The sequence below is a fragment of the Ambystoma mexicanum genome, chromosome 6q (genome assembly GCF_040938575.1).
Source record: "Ambystoma mexicanum isolate Mex_15411 chromosome 6q, UKY_AmexF1_1, whole genome shotgun sequence".
Taxonomy (NCBI): Eukaryota; Metazoa; Chordata; class Amphibia; order Caudata; family Ambystomatidae; genus Ambystoma; species Ambystoma mexicanum.
Genome location: NC_090937.1, coordinates 1610414828 through 1610436275, shown reverse-complemented (window position 1 = coordinate 1610436275; position 21448 = coordinate 1610414828). Strand labels below are relative to the sequence as shown.

Here is a 21448-nt window from a genome sequence, read left to right as displayed (position 1 = left end):
TAGCTGGGTGCCCAGGCCTGCGGTATTAGCTGGATGCCCAGGCCCGCGGTATTAGCTGGATGCCCAGGCCCGCAGTATTAGCTGGATGCCCAGGCCCGCGGTATTAGCTGGATGCCCAGGCTCGCGGTATTAGCTGGATGCCCAGGCCCGCGGTATTAGCTGGATGCCCAGCTCCGCGGTATTAGCTGGATGACCAGGCACGCGGTATTAGCTGGATGACCAGGCCCGCGGTATTAGCTGGATGCCCAGGCCTGCGGTATTAGCTGGATGCCCAGGCCCGCGGTATTGGCTCTAGATTTGGGTGTTTTTCTTACTTACCAAAGATCAAATTCTATAGATTGAAACTGATTTCAATGTTGTCTCATGGGGCAGACATATCACTGGCAGTCAATACTTTACTCTGGAGTCATTTTGAAAGATTTCTTTAGGAAAAGCTCCTCCTTCAGCCTTTTGGAGTGCCTACTAGGATCTTACGCTACGAATTGGGCTTAATTTCACTGCAAGCGTTGGTTAGATGGAAAACTCTCTCGTTCTTCAGGAAAATGTTACTGGCTCAAGAGGGTTCCTTATTTGATGCTCAACTTATGGTATGATCAATGCTTACTCAATTGTAGCAACAGCGGACATGCTAATAACTGCACCGATTGCCCTTAGAGGGAAACTCTGGAGGGCTGACTGGACAGAAACAACAGAAACAATCAGCCGATGTAAGAAGTGTAGGCTGTTCACTTATGTGACAATGGAGGACAAGCCCTTTAATACTGTCACACAGTGCTTAAAAGAATTCCCCAATGCTCATTGGCAAAATCAGTTCCCCAGAGCCGTGTTTCCCACGAACCAAGTGCCGGTGCGCGAGCAAAGGTCGATAGACATGGGAGACTCTTCGATTTTATAAGGCCCCCAGCACTGTCGAAGCTTTAGAACATCTAGTGGTGGGGTGCTGGTTTGACAAACCAGAGACAGATACATTTTAAACAACTCTTTCAGATATCTCACAGAGAAGGAATTATGGAACAAAATTATCAGGAGGCCTCAATTATCTCTGAAACTCGCATTAATTAGGTTATTGAAACAGTTATTCCCCTCAACTATCTTGGATTAATCTAAGATGGAAGTATGAAATATTGCATTTTTAATTAGAGGTGTATACCTGATGTGGATTGCACTAGTCACTTTATATATACACTGTTTACATCTCTGGATCTTTATGGGAACTTTTTGTACCTTTCTCATCTATTTTTCTAGATACTACACTGTTATAATTATATATAATCATGTATTTATTTACTTCTCCCTCCCCTCTTTTATCATGCGACTAGCAAAGTCAGGGTGCGGGGTGTCCTTGTTGTTTGGAAGAGTATTTCCTCAGAATAGCTCACCATCTAGGAAACTGTAGACCTTATGCAGAGTGTAATGATGACCTCCATTGGTGAAACACAGTCGGAGAATCTACTGATGACCTGTACCGGTCCCACTCAGGGTGACTTAAGCAAAAGCAAAAGGTGATGGCTGGAGGGTTTTGAATCAATCATAACCAGGGGCACTGCTCTGGAGGGTCACCCAGAGCTGCACTAGAGGTTAAGACTAATTCTATACTTTCCAGACATCACCTTTTTATTTTACAAAGTCACCCGAGTGGGACAGGTATGCCCAGACATGGGTCTTGTGCATAGGGATGTGACCTAGCAGTTTGGTCTGGACTGCCACTTTTGGGGTGGGATCAAGCCTGAGTTGCATATGGTCTTTCACCTTTTTGTAATGGATTGACATGCTCTAGAACGATGGTCTGGAGGATTGCCCAGAGCTGCGCCAGAGGTCAAGATTAATTCTAAACCTTTCAGCCTTACCTTTTGTTTTATCAAACACTCTATAGGTCATTGTAGTAAGTGAAATGGCAGAGGATGATCTTAAGGGATGAACGACTTTAAGGACTAGAGAGAAGAGGCAGCACAAAGGGAGGAACCAGTATGATATAGGGGGAAAGAAAGGAAGGTTGTAATATTGCATGGCTCCGTCTAGTTTATGGTCCAGGGCCGAGCCGTTCAATACATAACATGTGGCCCAGCTAGAGAGGGTCACAACGACTGCTGATGAGGGGAAATGCACCCAAATGTGCCCACATGATTCCGAGGGCGTCCTGGAGAGATTTCCGCCGATCCCAGCATCCTAATGCATAAGAAAGGGGTACGTCCGCGCCTCTGCCGATCCTGGCTTTTTATGAAGTTTTGCTGATACCGGCGATCTGAAATATGGGAGAGGGGTACTGCAGCCACCCCCCTCCGCCAATCCCAGCATCCTGTGAAACACCACCGATCACGGCATCCTGTCAATTTCCACTGATCCCGGTGTCCTGGATTGAACTCAGCCGGATCGGCGGATAAGGGCAACTGCACCAGCCATTCCATAGGGCAAAGAAAATTAGCACTCTGCCCTCCGCTGACACCGGCATGAGATCGCACGACAGAGAGCCATTTTGTGCTTTACAGGGCTCTCAGCCATTTTCCGTGACTTGCTGCTGTCCGCTGTTGGTTGCAGAGCTGCCCGCCGCACCAACAGGGGATTTGCTGGGGACAATTTTCCAGCCGCACTCCATCCTCCCAAACCGGCACCTAATAGGAGCACACCGCTTTGAGGCAAGGTGCTCATCCAGAAGCATTTCCTGATGGTGAGAGGCTTGCTACAGTCACGGGGGTCGAAGACGGTCCCACCCCATGAATATTAACCGTGCTGCTGCAGGCTGTAAGAATGACGGAGGAAGGAGATACCAATAGTCCTCAGGCTCCTCTTCTGTCTCTGGATCTGAAGTGGCAGAAGGAGTTCCAACAGCGGCCCTCATTACGACCCTTGCGGAAAGGGGTTTACGCCGGCGTAAACCATGGCGCACCTTTCCGCCTGACTACGAGTTCCCGTAGCGCCATGGTGATTTTTACGCCTGCTTTTTGCAAGCGGAAAAATCCATTGCGCTACGGGACTTGTTGTTAATTACGCCACCGTAATTTACGGTGGCGTAATTAACGCCTTCCCCACTCCCATTATACCCTATGGGGCAAAAATGGGAATGGGGAAGGGTAAATGGGGATTGGGGACTTACCGCCCCGACAAGGTCGGAATGGGGCGGTAAGTCCGCCAACCACCATGGCGGAGTTGGCAGCTTAGCGCCATGGACCATGGTGCAAATTGCACCATGGTTCTCCGCCAGGGTCGTCATGAGGGCCAGCGTGTGCGAGGCCCAACACAGAGAAATAAGCCAGAGAAGCTCACATGTGGTGTTATTCACTTGGGAATTATACCCTGAGGACTTTCTGAGACACAAATTAAGAGTTACTTCAGCCAGTTTGGAAACGGATCACAAGGTAGATTTTAAGAAGTAAAAAGACTGGTGGTAGGAAAGGCCGTGCATTTGGGGAAATTGAGTGTGATGAAGTGGCCAAGATTCATGCTGAGACCATGAATAATTACCTTTTCTGTAAGAGACTCTTGAAATGTAAGTGTAGGCCACCAGAAAATTTTCATGAAAATATTGTCAAAGGGAATAAAAACAAAACACTTAAGAAGCCGAAGTATCCAGCGGTGACTCAGTACACCAAGAAACGTACTGTCCAGCACAGAGGAAAGATGACCAAACGACTCCTGGCAGAGGCATGGACACTGCGGAAGGAACTCTATACAAAGGGAATGGATCATGATTTTCTTGGATTCGATGTCCAGATCCCTATCGGGAAGAAGATCATACTGAATTTGACAGCTGAACTAAACAGCTCTGTGAAGAGTCAGGCCACTGCACCAGTCTGTACACTGTCAGTCGTTGAACGCCGACAGTCTATGATGATTTAGAAGGATGATGGTGACGATGATGAGTTTTGTTAAATATTCCAGCCAGTTCGAAGGAAACCCAGAAAGGGAGACGCAAGGCACAGTAAAGAGAAGCGTGTGAGGGTGACTAAGATGGTATACTCGATCCTACAACCAGTGCTATGAAAACAGCAATAAGAATGATTGCAAAAGAGAACACAATGGCCATGGAGGATAATCATAACAAACAGGGCATCCCGATGTGCCCGGGAAGTGCAAAGAGTGCTAAACAAACCCCAAAAAGAGCTCCCTTGGAGGATAACAGCAAAGAGATAGTACAGACACCCAGGACTGATACAAAAAGTGAACAAAAAAACCACCAAAACAAATCGCCACACACACATGCCACGCTTCCCCTAGGAGTGCAAGGGCTCACGCCAGGGGGAGAGCATGCGCACCGACACAAGGACCAACAGTGTCAAGACGCCATCAAAGGAGACTACGTCGCCAATCTTCCCCAGCCAGATCAACAAAGCAAACTATGAGGGTAACCATACAAGAGTTGGCACCCGCAGCTCCTTCGACCACTTGGACAAAAAAGGTAACCTGTCTATCGGCGGTCACGAGGCCCGCTTCATCCTCACAGCGACTCAGCTATTTGAAGACCAGCATGCAGAGCAAGGACCGATGCCGCTGGCACTCCACACCCGCCAGCCACCAATGATACCTCACAATGTGGTCCAAAGGAGCCCTGGTTCCAAATCAACACCGGGATGTAGATCCACTGTCACTCCAAGCAGGGAACAGCACAGGGAACCTCCAGTGCTCAGCACAAGGAAGCCACCAACACTCCAAACCAACACAAAGGACACACACCAACATTATACAAGGAAGAGGATTCATCCAGGTGACAGTCCATGGAAATCAGCTCACCAGCTGACCATCGAAGCAGAATAAGACACTAAAGGTAAACAGACCCACCGTAACATAACGCTTGGAAGAAATTCGGCCATGAGAAAGCATCATACACACCCAGAACATCTCCCAGAGACGGTACCCCAAAAGAGGAATGAGTGTTGCCAAAAGAAGAACCCCACATGAACAGGAGGAGTAATACTCCTGCCGAATATCGTAAAAACCAGAGATCATCATCAGGAGTTGGCCCCAGGACAAAGATGACAGGACCAGCCCCAAACACGGAAACTGAGCAGTCTTGGTCTGAAACCCGCCCCTCAAAGTACATCTCAGAGGAATGGGCCCCCAGCACCAAGCAAAGAAAGGAGAGGCTGCCAGGGACAAAAGCATCCTACAACAGTACAGCAGAAGAGGTTACATGTCTTTATACCAAAATATTTTATAAAGAATGAACATATATTGAATATTTTATAACGAAAAATTGAATAGAGAATGCACTATTCTTTATACCCCCGTTTCCCACCCCTAAAACCGCACCCCAACCGTTTCCCAAAAATATTTATCCCTTTAACCAACCCCTAAATGCATTCTCTACAAAAATGTTAGTTATAAAATATTCGATATATGTTCATTCTCTATAAAATATTCGATATAAAGACTGCATACCGGCAGAAGCGCTTGACCTCATTAAACACCGGAAGGAAGCTACGCTGCAAGTGGCAGGAGAAATACCGCATCACACCCTGGAGGACCCGGTTTCCAAAGATAGGCTGGTGTCCTGGGGGAGAGGGGTGGGCTGTGGGGTTTATAACCCAGAGGTCCATGGTACATCTGAGCTCCCTGGTGAAGTGACATCTCCGTATGTGCAAGAGCACACAGACCTGATCTCAAAGACCCCTATCTACGTCAACGATGACATGCATCCCAACAAGGCAGGACAAGTAGGAACCATAGCACACAGGGGTGGCTGTGACACAGATCTGCTGAAAACCCATGGAAACCACTATATATCACAAGAGGAGACAATAACAGAGGGGAAGAACAAACCGTCTTCCGGCGTGAAGTTGTTCAAGATTCACACAGTATACCCGGAGGAGGAAGGAGCAGAAAGAGCACAGAAAGAGGACTACCAGAGTTGTAGCTGAACAACAGCTGGAGCAGGAGACAGTAGAAAGCAAGAAAAAGGAGAGATAATGCCTGGGACAACAAAGTGAAAGTTCTGGAAGAGGCGTCACAAACAAAACGTATATGTATCATGAGCATCACGGACGACTGCGTGGTCCAACAAAACGTGACAGAAAGAATGGAGACGGCACCCCAAGAAGCATGTGGAAACCTAAAGATGGAAGAAGAAGTGGGTGAAGAGAGAATGCATGAGGATGAAAATAAAAAGAATGATACAAGACCTCCAAGTGCGCGGATTGACATGACACGAGGAGGAGTGTCATGTGGCAAGAGAGGAAAGATCCCAATAACAGAAGGATCAGGGCTAACTGAAGTACATACAATAGCCAGGGAAGGGAAACTGAGACCCAATGCCCGGATGGAAAGACGAGCAGGAGTTGAGAATGTGCGGAAATATCAGGGAATTGGAAATAACAACAGACAAATGAAGAAGTGGAAGAGCAGAGGAACAGCGGTGCTAACCAAGAAACAGGAGAAAGGAAAAGAGGCCAACACGCGAAGGCTGAACTGGGGATGCAAAGGGTGAAATGGGGATGCAAGCTTATCATGGACAATGGAAACAAGTTTGCACCGTGACCCCTTCCAATTCGGGACAAAGCAACAGGTCACGTGAAGTTGAGCAGGTGGCAGAAGAGCGTATGATTGAATACCATACTTCAAAAGGTGGTCAGGAATCAACATAGAGGTTTCAGAAGAATACTGCAGAGACCTGCAGAAACCATTAAAAGGATCACTGACCCCACAATGTTAATTAGGGGGGAGATGTTGTAGGTGAAATGACAGAGGACAACCTTAAGGGATGAGCAACTTTAAGGACCAGAGAGAAGGGGGCAGCACTGGGAGAAGGGAGGAAGTGGGGGGGAGGGGTACTAATGCCCGGGAAGAACAAGTATGCTGTGGAGGGAAATAAAGGAAGGTTGTAACCAGTGCTCTCGATAAGATTTTGAGGTGGGAGTATTTTACGCATGATTTTTCAAATTAGAGAGTAAATGCAATTTCAAGAGAGTAAAAATGAGTTTTCTCCTCTGCAAGAGAGTAAAATTATCCAACATACACCCAATGCATCCGTAAAATCAGACCCATAAAATCGGACTCGTAGACCAAAAGAGTTGTGGATCAAAGTTGTCTGGCTTGCCTTTAACCATTTTATTACACTTGTGGAAAATATTCTGCCATAAAATAACTTGTAAGTACGTGCTACATACACAGCTTCATTTTCAAAATTCTGGACCCTAGAAACTCTGTTAAGAACTACTATAGATAGAGACTAATGTATTGCTTGCAGAGCGAGTGTGAGTAAGCAAGTGTTAGCATACGATTTACTTACAGGAACTTGCACACATAATCTCAGCAACAGTCACACCCTGCTAAGCTACCTTCCATGCTGTCTGCTGCAGGAAATTAATGTGGATCCCCACATTGTGTATAAAACCAAAAACATAATTCTGGCAATTACAGTTGGGAAGAAATGCAGACAAGTGCATAAGTTGCAGACTGGTCCCAAATCCCTGCTTCAACACTAAAGTGTGTGATCCTGGGCAACTAATTTTGCCACTGTGCCTTTTAAGAAAAAACAGAAATGTCTATAACAAGTGATTTATTGCCAACTAGTTACTACTCAAAAAAGCCTGACTGACCCCTTTTCCACTGTTTTAACTATACCATTAATAGTAGTGACGTGGCCCCTTGGGGACCCTCGTGCATGGAAACAAGGCTCAATCACCACACACAAACTGATACGCCAGACACGAGGTTCAATTCCCAAAATCTAGGGTTTATTGCAAAGAAAATTGTCTCAGTCGGCCGACTGGGTCTCACGTCCAGCAACGTGTGTCACCCAGACCTCGTGGGACGCAAGAGAGCGAACAATTTTCATTCATTACATATATACAAAATGACCATCATATTATCAGTAGTGACACATCCAAACCGCCCATAATGTATCACTCTTTGCAATGGTTCGATGATTGACAATTATGACGAATGTGACACCCTCAAAGACATTTATTCAACAACATTTGCAATCTCTGAAAGTGCAGACACTATTCTTTGTTACCAAGAACATAGTGCTCTTGTTCTGCAAGCAAGCTGTGTTCGTAGGAGGGACACATTCCAAGCCTTACTATCTCTTGGTTTCTATTTGTGAGTTAGAGGTCGGCTCGGTCTAGCAGGGCCCAAGGAAGGGGGGCCGCAAAAGAGAGTATAATTCAAGCCATTAACTGCCTATTTCTACAGTTTCTGCCTTCCCAGCGAGACTAGCTGGCACCTGCTTAGTGATTAAATGCCTTTCTGCTTACTTCCAAGGACTTGTGAGGGAGGGAGGAAGGGAAACAGTGCATCGCTGTCTGGGCTAGTCTCTCAACATGTAACTTGTGGCCTTGCTTTGTACATGAGCAGAGCGAAATAGAATTCACTTTTAGCAAAGCATTTGAACAGAAGCAAGGAAAAGACAAAATTGCAAATTGGCGAATTCTAGTGTTACAAAATGGACGCTCTATGGTTATTCTGACAATTCTGTATTGACGATGCTAGTCATATGATGCGGTTGGTTTTCGGCCAACATAATATATCGTCTATGCTATGGTAGGGTATTTTCTAGACTAACAGTAGTGACCATTTATATAATGCACATGACAAAGGGTCTAATTCATTGAGTGTTTTCCAATGGGCTGTTGCCATTATAAAAAGGTTTCTGTGAATTAGGCCCAAAGTGTATATGTCTCGTGGCTTACTCCTTGCTGCTTCTTCAATATAAATTCACATGAACTCCTCGAGTATTAATAACTTGCCTGTACATTCCCCCATCTTCTACTTCCATCATAGGTGAGCAGTCTGGATTGTCTGATGGGTTTCTTCCAAGATAGTCAAGAATTTGCATCTCTGGCATGACACGCATCACAGCCAATTTAGCCCGTAATCGCTAATCACATCAGGGGGATTAAAGAGTGGTGGAAGTGGAAAAAAAGGAACTACTGGTACTCTGGCTGCATCCAAAAAGGACGGAGTGGGGTGGCCAGACAGATGGGGCGGGTAGGCAAGGGGGGAGTGTGGGACGGGACCAGGATCACAAACCTTGCCTGAACTGTGTAGCAGGGATTTTAATCCACTCTGCAATACTTGACCACATAGCTTCCAAGGTTTACTTGGTACAAATAGTTTGGATTTCAAGACCAACAGTAATGATGTCTTATAGAGTTTACTTACAAAAAACACAAATTGCATAATAACGCCACATGGCAACATGTAAATCCTTACAGCTACGTGTTAAGCCAAAAGAATATCATTGTGGCTTTAATGTTCACGTTCTGAATGGTATACTATAAGTCCCAGAATGCAAGATAATGTCAACCTGAAAGATCCAGTTAACCCCACAGTACTTTCAGTGATTTAAGACATGTAATAAAATATGTTATATAATAAACTCAGATATGGAGATTCTTTGCAACAAACCTCCAGCCCATTGTTATTCATGATGTTGAAAACATTTGATTAGTGACTTAAAGCAACTTTATTTTTTTTGCGTGTCAATCTAGCAGACATCATAGATATATAAAGCGCTCATTTAATGATGTGTTAATATAAACACATAATTAAATGGGCGCTTTGGGTTGCTCACTTTAACTATTATGCATATGAAAGGCTCTGCCACTGATAAAAGAAATGTGTTTGTTGGTGCATATCCAAGATACCTTTTGCACTCTAGTGCCATCTAGTGGAGGAAAGGAGGCTTTTTAATGAAAATAAATAACGCGGTAAAGGTACGCAGAAGAAAATTAAATGCTCCGTAATGGCCATAATTACATGTGTAAAATGGCACTATACGCAGCTTATCTGGAGGGCTGGTTGTAACCTTGCATGGCTCCATCTAGCCTATGGTCCAGAACCGAGCCGTCCAATCCATAACATGTGGCCCGGCTAGAGAGGGTCACAACAGTCATCAAGATCTGCCAATTCAGAACCCGTGGCCCACTTTCCCACAGTTATTCAGAGTCCCGAGTGCAGAAGCCAGAGCAGACGGAGCTGGAAGGTGGCCATTTGGTGGGCTAGGTAAGCTTTTCTCAGTCCAACACATGAATGCAGCAATAGATATCCTCCCTCAAGGAAAAGCTACCAGACCAAATACAATTCCACAATGAGGTCTTTAAATGAGCAGGTGGTGGTCACCATTACTAGCAGTCACTTTTACCCGTTCCATGGTGGGATGCTGGAAATGCCTTATGGAGGGACAGGGCCTCCTAGTACTTGCCCTATCACTTATCTGTGTGTTTTCTCTATGAATTCTGCCACTGAGGTCCATCCTGTACCTCTGGCAGTGCAGCTCTTCATGTTTTCATTTTGGTGAACAACAACCATGGAATACCCTTATGGCACCCATGGGTGGGGGTATACCCTTATGCACCTTCTGTGTGTTTTTGGGCACTTGTGTGTTTATTTATTTATTTTAATTTGTGTAATGTGTCACAGGCCCGTGGGCCTCAGAGCGCACACAGCTTAGTATGAGCTGGTGGCAGCTACATGCTGACTTGGCAGTGGCTCTGAATGTCCTCCATTTTGGGACACCCAGGCTATGCCATAGGAATCAGCGGATTCCTGCTAGGAGGCACGATGGCACCTGAGGCCTCTTGGTTTCTATTGCATTTTACCTTTGTTGTGCTTGATTTATGCTTGGTTCAAAATGGCGCGGGCGCGCAATGCATTCTGGGAGCGCTCGGAGCCATGTTGGATATTTACTTCACTCCGCAGTGAAAGGCTGCACACATTTTGCTGAAGTGTTAGATTTACAGTGCTGAGACAAACATGCTTTTTCAAACTTGGTATGCAGTCAAGGCCATTTCTGCTGGGAAAAGCTCATGTTGTTATGACTTGCTACTGTTCTCCGTGGAGCATGTTTTTAGAGCAGGGAGGCCCTGCGTTCCTTGGGGGGAGCTCTCGATTGACCCAGCTGGCAACCGACGGCTGTTCCTCAACTGCGCAGGTGCAATTCCAGAAGGTTCGAGAATTAACTCCTCTTTGTGGAGTTCCTATATATGCAGAAACCCGGAGGGGGTCAGGTGAGACTTCAGCCAGAGAAGGACGCTCCGTCTGGCCTTCCTGTGAGCTGTGGCACTCTCGGCCTGGCTGCCCCGGAGTCTCCCAGCCGCTTCTGGATGAGATGAGGACTTCGATTACGCTCGCGGTGATTTATTTCTTTTGACATCTTTTCTTCTTCTGTGATCTATGTCCATATTAGTTTTATGAGTTATTTCTATGTACTTGTAATCTTTGAATAAATGGCCGTAAAGAGCTGATTATCTTCTAAAGAGTGTGTGGCTGTGAGGTATTGTGTCTCTCTGTTTATGGGTTGAAGTATTTGCTCTATAATTGCATTGGAGATTTATGGTTGTTCCGTGCACTTTTAGAGGAGAGCAATACAACCTTGTTTCACAAAATCCATTTCTTTTTTATGGGTGCCTGGGTGGAGTAAATGGCCTGAATGCCTATATACACAGGAGATTACAAATGCATATATTCATTCATAATAAGGATTTGGGAAACAAAAATAAGCACATTTGTGTACAAGAATACAAAAACTAAAATACAACAAAGAAACAGCAAACAACAGTGATGTCAACTGAAATGTATTTAGAATCAAGAAAAAAGATGTTACATGTAAACTAAATGAATAAAGTCAATTCAATTGTTGAATACAAGTAATCTTATAGCTGAATGAAGTTAATTCAAGCCGAATGAAGTCAACTCAACCAATAAACTGTGAGGTGATTAACACAACAATGATACATGTTATTTTTTTAAAAGACAAGGAAAGTACACTAGGAGAGTGTGTAAGCGCATAAAACATGGACTCTCAAGCACAATACAGTTAATTCCGTAATCCTGGTCAGCCTCAGGTCATTGAGTCCGGACCATGCAGCATACACACAGCCAAATATAACATTTTCTTCAAATAAAATCAACAGAAAAAAAACGAACAGGAGAAGCGCCAAAAGCTGCTATTGGCTGAATACAAACTCAAACCTGAATGCTTGTGAGCCTGATTGGCTGCATGTCTGCATGAATGCCCTTCGGCGTTATTGGTTGACTGAGCCTGGTTCAGCCTGAGTGAATGGGAACCATTATGTAGAATAGAAGACCACTTACTCACCAATTTGTTGTTCCTTGAATCACAGCTGGAGGAGAAGTCTGCTTTTGCATTTTCTTCATGTAATCCAAAAGCTGCCGTGTTCTTCCAAGGACTGATCAAGGGAGGACCTGCAAAGGAGACCTCTCCCCTAGCTACGAGGGACCATTGTGCAACTTGCTGCCCTTCATCGAAGTATCCTGGAAGCCAATCCTCTGTGCCTGCCATCTGGAGAAGGGGTCTACGAAGTCCTGAAGAGGAGTGACCAGACATCTCAAGTCAAAGAAATCCATTGGTGTCACCCAGGGTCCGGAGGTGCGTTTCATGACAGCTGGAAGTCGTTGCTGTCTACCGCCCAGAAGAGGGGGTACCCTGGTATTGTGCTGCTGGACACCAGGAGCTGCGAAAGTTCCAAACTCACTAAGACCATTTCAAGGAACATCCTTGACATCATCACTGACCACTAGAGAGAGTTCAGAGTCGCTGAGTGCAGAGGAAAGTCCGTCGGTGAGTGTTTCCAACACCAGAAGCTAACAAAGACGTCCCGGGGTCCAGACTTGGTGAGGGTCCGAAATCCACTCCAGTGGTCGAGTACAGATCCCCAGAAGCTGTCCAGAGGTCCATGCTTCAGCTGCAGCACCAACAAGCCCTCCCTTGGCCCCCCTCCTCCCACCCCGTTCACTCTCCTCCCTCCTGCCCATAACACCAGACGAGGTCTCTAAAGTAGTCTTCTCTATGAAGGCTTCCTCCGAACAGGTACTCCCCTGCTCCTCCAGAACCTTTAAGGACACCATCTCATTTCTTACCCCAGCCTTCCTGACTTCTGTAACCACTCCTTCGCCACTGGCTCTTTCCCTCTATCCCTCTGCACCCCCTGTTAAAAAAGCTGTCTGCTGACCCCTCATGCCCGGCTAACTATTGCCCTATATCTAATACCCCTTTCCTGGGTAACTCTTGGAAAAGTTGTCGCTCCACCAACTGACACTCCACACTGATCGTGTTGGCTGCCTTCATGACCACCAATCTAGATACCGGACATCCAGAGGCATGGAAACTGTTATCCTAAACACCTGTGAAACCATGCTCACAAATCTCGACTCCAACTCTCCTGATGTTCTCATTCTCCTTGACACAGTCAACCATTCCATCTTCATAAAATGACTATGTGACACCCTCAGCATCACTGACCGGGCACTGGACTTGCTGACCTCTTTCCTCACTAACCTTTCCAGCTGCAATTTGGCCCTTTCTCCTCCTCCACCACCCGCTCTACCTGTGGTGTCCCACAGGGCTCTATCCTATCACCTTGGCTCTTCAATATCTATCTCAAACCTCTTATTCACCTGATCGGCACCTTCTCTCCTCGTTTTCAGGGTCATGCCGATGACACACAGCTTTCCTTAGAACCTCCCTCTTCCGACTTTCTTCCTCCTCTCTCATCCCTGACTGTCTGTCTGTCATTCAGGCATGGTGTGCAGTGAACAATCTCTGTCTCAATACTAATAAGGCGGAGATCCTCCTCATCGGGTCACCAGTGCCCTATTTAACTCTTACCCTTTGGAGAACCTCTTTGGATCCTCTAACCCCACAATCTTGCGAAGCCAACAACCTTGCGGTCATCTTCGACTCCGCTCTCACTTTCACCCGCCACATCATGGACCTTAAGAAAAAGTCCCATTTCCAGCTCTACCTCCTCAGAGGCATTCTTCCTTTTCTCACCTTCCCCGAGAAGCTTAATTTCTCCAGAGCTCTGGTCCTTTCCAGGCTGGACTACTGCAAAAGCCTCTTTCTAAATATTTTATTTTTTTTGTATTTATTTATTTTTTATATAATGCTTTACACCAAAGCGCTGTACATAGGAACACAAACGGTACATTTAAAATGGAGAGAGAACATTTCAAACACAGTGGAATTCTGTGGTTACATTAAACTTCGTTAACCAGTAGAAAGAAGATAATAGCTCAAAGAGACCCGGAAAGAAGAATAGAGAGAGATAGAACAAAGAGAGAGTGGGATTGCATTCAAGTGTAAAGGCACAAGAAGAGAAAAAAAATGAAAACGAGATTCAGCACAAGGAGGATGAGGGACAGTAAGAAGAAAATGGGAGGAAGAGCTGAGTGAGCGAGTGGGAGTATACAATGAGATAAGAGAGGATAGATAAGGGGGTTCAAGGCCATGGTGAGATTCAAAAACTAGATACAAAAAATTGAATTTTAAACAGTGATGAAAAGAGAGCCATCCCAAGCCAACCAGAGAGGATGAATTGGAGTCACGAGGAGCAAGGAGACATAGAACACGAATGGAGGCATTAAATACTGATTTCAGAGGAGCAAGACGAGATAAAGGAAGTCCAAAGAGGGTAGAAGAACAATAGGAGAGCCGCAAAAAAATTGGGCAGATGCCAGGAGTTAAGTCGCCTTAAAAGTCATGAAAGGATGGGCTTTTTTTGAATATTGTGCAAATGGAATAGAGAGATGTGACGGCTAAATGAGAGATCTGAGTCTAAATAAAGACTCAGATTACGGGCCACAGAAGAAGTGGGTAATTGTGCTGGGGGAAATTATATGAATGGGGGGAAGAGACAGTGAAATGGTAGGGGATGGAAAGAAGATCACTTCAGTTTTAGCAGCATTGAGTGCCAAAAACGAGTCCATCATCCTGCAGAAAGATCCAAAAGAATGAGAAGAGAAGAGTTTTTCGAGTGACGAGCAGAGTGTAGGGAGTCCAAAACAGAAAGGAGAGCAGTCTCTGTGGAATAGCCAGGCCGGAACCCAAGCTGGAAACAAAGAAGAGTGGAAGTGGAGACTTGAGAATAAACAATGCGTTCAAGGATTTTAGAAAGATACAGTAAGAGCGAAATGGGACGGAAGTTAGAAGCAGAGGATACATCGGCAGTAGGTTTCTTCAGAATCGGAATGATAGTGACGTGCTTAAATGAGGATGGAAAAATAGAAGAGGATAGACAGGAGTCAAACAGGATCAAGTAAAGTGTAGACTTTAGGAATAAGTGCGGATAGAATAGAGGCTGTTGGGGAAGAGGTAGGGTGAGCTCGATCAAGAATTAAAGAAGTGTCCTTATTAGTAATAGGGATGAACTCAGCAAAGATCTCACTAAGCGATACCAAAGAAATAGAAAGAGCCAAAGATGTTGATTGCATGATGGAAGAATCAATAGCAGATCGAAACGAAGAGACCTTAGAGGTGAAATAAAGTGCAAGGTCAGAAGCAGTAAGAGTGGAACTGAGGGGCAGAAGGGCGACGGGAAAGAGTTTGAATGAACCGTCTAAGAGAAAAATAATAATAATAATAATTTTGCATTTATATAGCGCTACAAACCCTCAGGCATCTGAGCGCTGCTTATTACTACACATGGTGTGTGGTGCTCATTTATCGACCCCGAAAGGATGAAAGGCTGAGTTTGGCCCTGCCGGGATTCGAACCTGCGTCAGCAGGCTCTGCACAGATGTCAAAGCGAGCGCTCTACTCGCTGTGCTATCGGACCGGCAAGATGAGACGACTTTGAGTGTAAGAGATCAGAGAAATAAGTTTGTTTGGCAGAGTGGAGACAGTTGGCGAACAGAGCATGTTAAGAGGCAGAGGAGCTGTGGTTTCCCAGAGTTTCTAGTTTCAAACTGCATCTTTCTACTCAACACGTCACATGGCACAGAGATGGGGAGAGAGCCATGGCTGAGGAGGTTTTCGTGTGGGATAAAAAGTTGAGGAGGGGTCGAGTGAGTCAAGAGAAGAAGAGAGCGAGGAAGAAAGAACGGATGCACCCTCATCAGCTGTCAGAGTGGAAAGGATGCAGAGCAAGCCCGGTTAAGAGTGCAGGTAGAAATAAAGAGTGTTCTATTAAAATTGCGCAGATCGTGCCGAGACTAAGAAGGAGAAATTGGGAGAGACAAAGTGCGAGAAGGAGATGTTAAAACAATAGAAAACTAGAGAAGATGATGGTCTGACAAGTAGATTGGGAGAGAAGATACAGGAGATGTAATAAGAGAAGACGTTAATATAAGATCTAAACAAGAACCAGATATATGAGAAGGAGGGGTGGAAAGAGGAACCAGGAAGGGAGAATCAAGAATAGAAAGAAACCAAAGAGCAGAGCATGTTTTTAAGAGATGGAGGTTAAAGTTGCCGCGAACTATGAGTGGAATAGTGGTAGGAAACAAAAAGGACAACAGGGTATCAATGTCCTCACAAAATGAGGTTAACGGTCCAGGTGGGCTGTAGATCAGTAAAAATGAGAACTAGAAGAATGGGTGGTAAAAATAGAATATGAGAATTCAAAGGAAGAAAAATTGGGCAAAGTCAATGTGTGGGGAGTGAGTGTAAAAGAACAGTGATATAAAATACCAGTGCCTACCCCACGGGAAGAGACAGACAGAGTATGGCAGAAAGACATAAAAGAAGTAGAGAGTGATGCAGGTATAGTAGAATTAATAGTAGGAATCCAGGTTTCAGTGATGCAAAGGAATTGGAGATTTAAACGTAGAAACATATCAAGTACAGCTGAAGATTTGTTAGAAAGTGACCTAGCGTTCCATAGTTCGGCAATGTGGAGTCAGGCAGAATAGTTGGTACCTGTGATTCAGCGGATCGACAAGCATCTCGGGATGTTGAAGGACCCCTCATAGGGACGCGTCGCTCAGCGGACTGCCGCAGACAGCAAGGTCTTGACTTGTACTGACTTCGCCTGGGCTTTGCCTTGGACGTAAATGATGTACTTTTCAAGGTTGCGTGGATTGGCTGATGCAGAAGGTGGGCGCATACCCAAGTGTTGCTTAGCAACGGGGACGCTCGTAACAGCACTAGAGGAGTGGTCGGGTGGGCACAATGACACAGACACCGCAGTTTAAAATATGCAGGCAGACCACACCGTCACAACTAGGCAGCGCGTAGATGGCAGCAGACCAGCAGCAAAGTTGTTATTTGCAGACCCTGTAGACAACAAGTTCTCAACTTAACTTGGCACATTATTAAGTGTATTTGTCATTGACCTACTCCTGGCAACTATTATTAACGTAAAGGCTTGTGTCACTGTGAACGTGGTGCCACAGAGTGTCTTTACATGTGCAAATCGAGGTGAGCTTGTGTGTCACACAGGGCTTTGCAAATGGCTGAAGCTTCCCTGTGTGTGGCTCTCCCTGCCGCCCTCATGCTGGGGCCTCACCCCTCTCTTGCCCAGGCTCGGCTGCTTTCACTTTCATGCGGTAACTTTCAATCTCCCTCTTTCACTTTTCACTTTCAATCTCTCTCTTTGCCCCCTCCAGCTAATTCAGAATAAGGCTGCAACACTTATCCTTGGCCTCAAGCCCAGGGACCGTATCTCTCCAGCCCTAAAATCTCTCCACTGGCTCCCGCAGGCTGCAAGTATTAAATTCAAGACCCTTTGCATCATCCACAAGGCCTCATGGGTCGGGGGACCACACTATCTCCAACTTTCCCTCCCTAAATACTCCTCTGCTATAGCCCGACGCTCCTCTAATTCCAACTCTCTGACTGTCAAAAGGTCTCTAAGCAGAGAGTTGAGGGGCGCATCTCTCTCTGTGGCTTTGGAACAGTCCTCCTGCCCCTCTCAGATTTGTGTCAGACCTCCTTAAGTTCCAGGAACTGCTCAAAACTTTTCTCTTCTCTTCCTCTTTCCCTCTTTCGCTTCCCTGCTAATCACCCACTGCCGCTGTGACCGGTGGCCTGATCCTCATGAACTTCACCAGATCTCAGGCCCTTCCTCACAGTGATTACCAGCACCCACTCCACACAGCATGGACCCGCTGGCCTCTCACTGGCGGCTCCACTTACCACCCTTGAGAGCTGCCTGTACCAGCACTTACCTCGAGGTGCTCCTGCTGCCTCCCCTTAACACTTCCCTCTTGGGTCCTACTCCAGCACTTGTCCACTCCTCTGCTCCCCCTTCAATCTGCCTTCCCTGCACTACTCTTCAATGTTATGTGATGTTGTCTGTATTTCTAAAGTGTGCGTTCGCCAAAGGCATCATGGCGCTGGCCTCTATAGCATGTATAGCATGTCAAGAGGGGCTATAAAAATAAGTCTTCAGAAGACGGCGAAAGACAAGCTGGTTGTTTTTTTGCCACTGTTATTTTTTCCCCTGTTCCCGTCCCATTTTGAAACACAATTCTGTTGTATAAAGTGCCTTACAAATGACCAATAAAATAAAAATAAAATAAAGAACGAAAAGTCGGAAAAAAGCGATATTCCGAAACCTGACACCAAAAGTGTATGCACCTGTCACTGCCAGAAGTCATTAATGGGTCCACTCTCATCTGCCAAACCTTTAAGGATCCCACAGCAAGTTTCATCTTCACAGCACTTCTACAATCAGAGAAATCGTTGACCAAAGGAGAGCACTGTGAAGAGCCAAACTGCTAGACTTCAGAAAGACTTTGGTTCCTTTTTATTCTTGGACTCAGCATCCCAGTAGCTCCTTCTTCCAAAGGGGGTCCATTCTCGGAGGGAATCGTCGAGTAAAACCGTGAAACTCTGCCACTTCGCCTGCCAAGTCACCAAAGGTACTGTGACGAGGAAGAGCATCGTGTAGCCTCAGGAGTCGCCCAGTGTCTTGGATCTTGTTTTCCTGTGGCTTCTCAGGTACTTTGCGGTGGTAGAACCTTTTAAAATGAAAGTACAAGGTTATTGAACATTATCGGACTGGGCTGTAAAAGACAAGATAAGTTACTCCCTAACGTTTCCATTGCAGGTTGCCCAGGTGGGGGGATTTTCACACAGAATTGTAGATCTATTCTAAAGAAAACATTTTTCCACTTTTCACAATTAACCTGCCTTTCCTCCCTATTCTATGCTGATACACCTCACTTAAGAATTCACATGACTATTTAACACTGTCTGCAGCTAGTGCATCTATTACTGAATTTAAGTATTTTGTGGTACCACATAGAGTGTATATATTTGCCATTCTTTGAATAAGTATTTCCAAGTACAACGTGCTATTATTTAAATGTATATATATATATATTCCTGAATCTTATTTTAAATAAGCTGTGTTCCTAACATAGTGTGTGGACATTGCTTTGTGGGGTTTTGTGGACTCACTGTACTTAAGAACCTGCCTGCCTCCCCTCATGAAAGCTTAAGCCTGGCTGCTCGTCCATTGCTACCCAATTGAGAGCCTTGCTGGGGTGTTCTGTGCCTTTACACTACTATATAGAGGGCAGAAATACAGATACGCCCCTTATACACGGAATGCAGCCTTTTCCTGATATCATGGCAAAATAGTGTCATTGCTACTCTGTATAAGACAAGCCTAACTTCATCATAAAGAGTGATACGTCTGATTGACCTTCACAGCAAAATGTGCATGAGTACCACCCTAATGAATAAATGCCTGGGTCGAAGGTACTGCAATATTAAACCCAGTTAAAGGCGGCTTCAGAGCTGGAATATCAATCATTGATTAGATCTTCATGCCACCATGAAATATATGCCCCTGCCTGCCACCATAAAAAAGATCTCCCTTTACGCTACCATGAAAACTGTTTCCCAGTATGCCAGTTTTAAGATTTCTAAGTAGCCAAACGAGATGGGGTCACGCGGGACAAACCTCTAGAAAAATCAAGCAAGGTAAGTAACCATCAGTGTAAGAGCCCAACGAGGGGATAGGCCAGGTCACGGATAATATAAAATCAAATTATATTTATTGTGCACATATTAAATCACATAACACATAGTGCTGAATCCATAATAAAACAGCATAAAAACAGACAATAAATATTGAATATATACAGGTAAAATGCATGACAATCAAATGATCGCCCTTCAGTACGGGATGAAAACAATTGTAGACACCCCCCCCAAAAAAACAGTTGTACGAGGGGTGAAAACAAGAAAAAGAGAGAGAGAGAGACAGGGGGAAAAAAGGGCATGGAAGGAAAAGAGGAAGAATACCCTGTAGAGGTCCTAATGATCTCCCCAGTCTCAGACTACATGCACGGTCCCAGAGTCAATTCTAAGTCTAGCTGAGATTGTTCAATTAATTAATAATAAAAATTGAAAAATACAAAAATGCAAAGTGCAAAATCGCAACAAAGCTCCAGCCTCTTGTTCTGGAGTGGCGTGAAATTTACAAATTGTCAGACAGGCTTGCAGTGCAGAGATGATAGGAAATGCAACCTACAGCATTTGTCACCATTTCGACCTAAGCAGTCGACCACCAGTACCTAGTGCGGCTACCACCGTTCTCATGTGCCACACTGGTATCACTAGATAGGTAGTTTCGACGACCTCAAAAAGTGTCTAAGGAGTCTGTCTCTTTCGAAAAAGAGAGAGACGGCTTGACAGTCGTCTTCCTCAGGACAGGACAGAAATGGTTATAAAAAATGTTGGAACAGCAATGGATATATACAGTCAATGGGTGGACATCTTGATACTATTCTCTGTGTCCTTCCATTGCCTGGATCCTCTTCTGTGTGTGTAAGTAATCCTTGCGTTCCTTCTTTGTCCAATTCATCACTAAAGTGCATCAGAAAGTTGAAAAAAAGGGAAAAAGAAAAAAGGAAAAACCGGACATGTGACAAGGTTAAAATTACGCAATTAAAAATCCTTGACCTAGCCTAGCAACCCCACAGTTACTCAATACAAAAACATTAGAATCCAGAAAATACAATAATAGTGCAATTTAGAGTCAAATTATAAGACCCATAATAAGGTAAGGGAAACGGAAGTATATTCCATCCCAATAAACCCGACGTTGATCTTCAATAAGATAAATCCAACAAACCAGGTAGCCGGGAGAGGAGAACCTAAATTAATAAGGAGATTCACTGCAATCCCTGTGGCATAAAAAAGCCGGAATAGCACCCTTAGTCAGTCAAACAGACAACAACATACAGCCATACGGCCGTGCCATGGATGGTGATTGTGTTCACTTTACAATTTATTACTCAGTACCCTCCTAGTCGGGGCTAATCTATTTTATAGTTTCACTGTTCTTATAGCTAGCTTGTTAACTATGAAGTCCACCCCTTCTGGTGATGCTCCTGTTTATTTCACAATAGGTTTCCCTGACACACTACGCCATGACACAGGTACCCCCTGTTTTCCTTTTAGGTGACTGATGCTGTGCACAACGGCCCTTTACCACTATTATTTACTGGTTCCAGCAGACCAGTAACTAGTATAATAGTGGATGGGACACATGTGCACATGCATCGAGCTGGCTTAAATATAGATTTATGACTCATTGATGTCATGTACATTTCCCTATTCCATTCTTCCTGGTCTTTCTCTTTTCTCTTCAGCCAGCAGAAATCCAGCTGGTGGAATTTATACTGAGTTCCGCTACAAATGAAGTGAACTTCATCCAACTACGATATTATAGCCCCAGAATCGAGGGGTCTTCTCTTTCCTGTGGTTTTACGCAGGAGGAGCTGGCTTTTTTCAATTCTGAAGGTTTGGATTTTT

The 21448-nt window shown here is 45.0% G+C and overlaps 1 protein-coding gene and 1 pseudogene across 1 annotated transcript in view; one reads left to right on the top strand and one right to left on the bottom strand.

The window, feature by feature from the left end:
- LOC138515663 (butyrophilin subfamily 2 member A2-like) overlaps positions 1–21448 on the bottom strand; it is a 149935-nt gene that overhangs the window by 3136 nt on the left and 125351 nt on the right. The gene's annotated exons all lie outside the window — the stretch shown is intronic.
- Positions 3161–3834, top strand: LOC138515701 (MKI67 FHA domain-interacting nucleolar phosphoprotein-like; annotated as a pseudogene).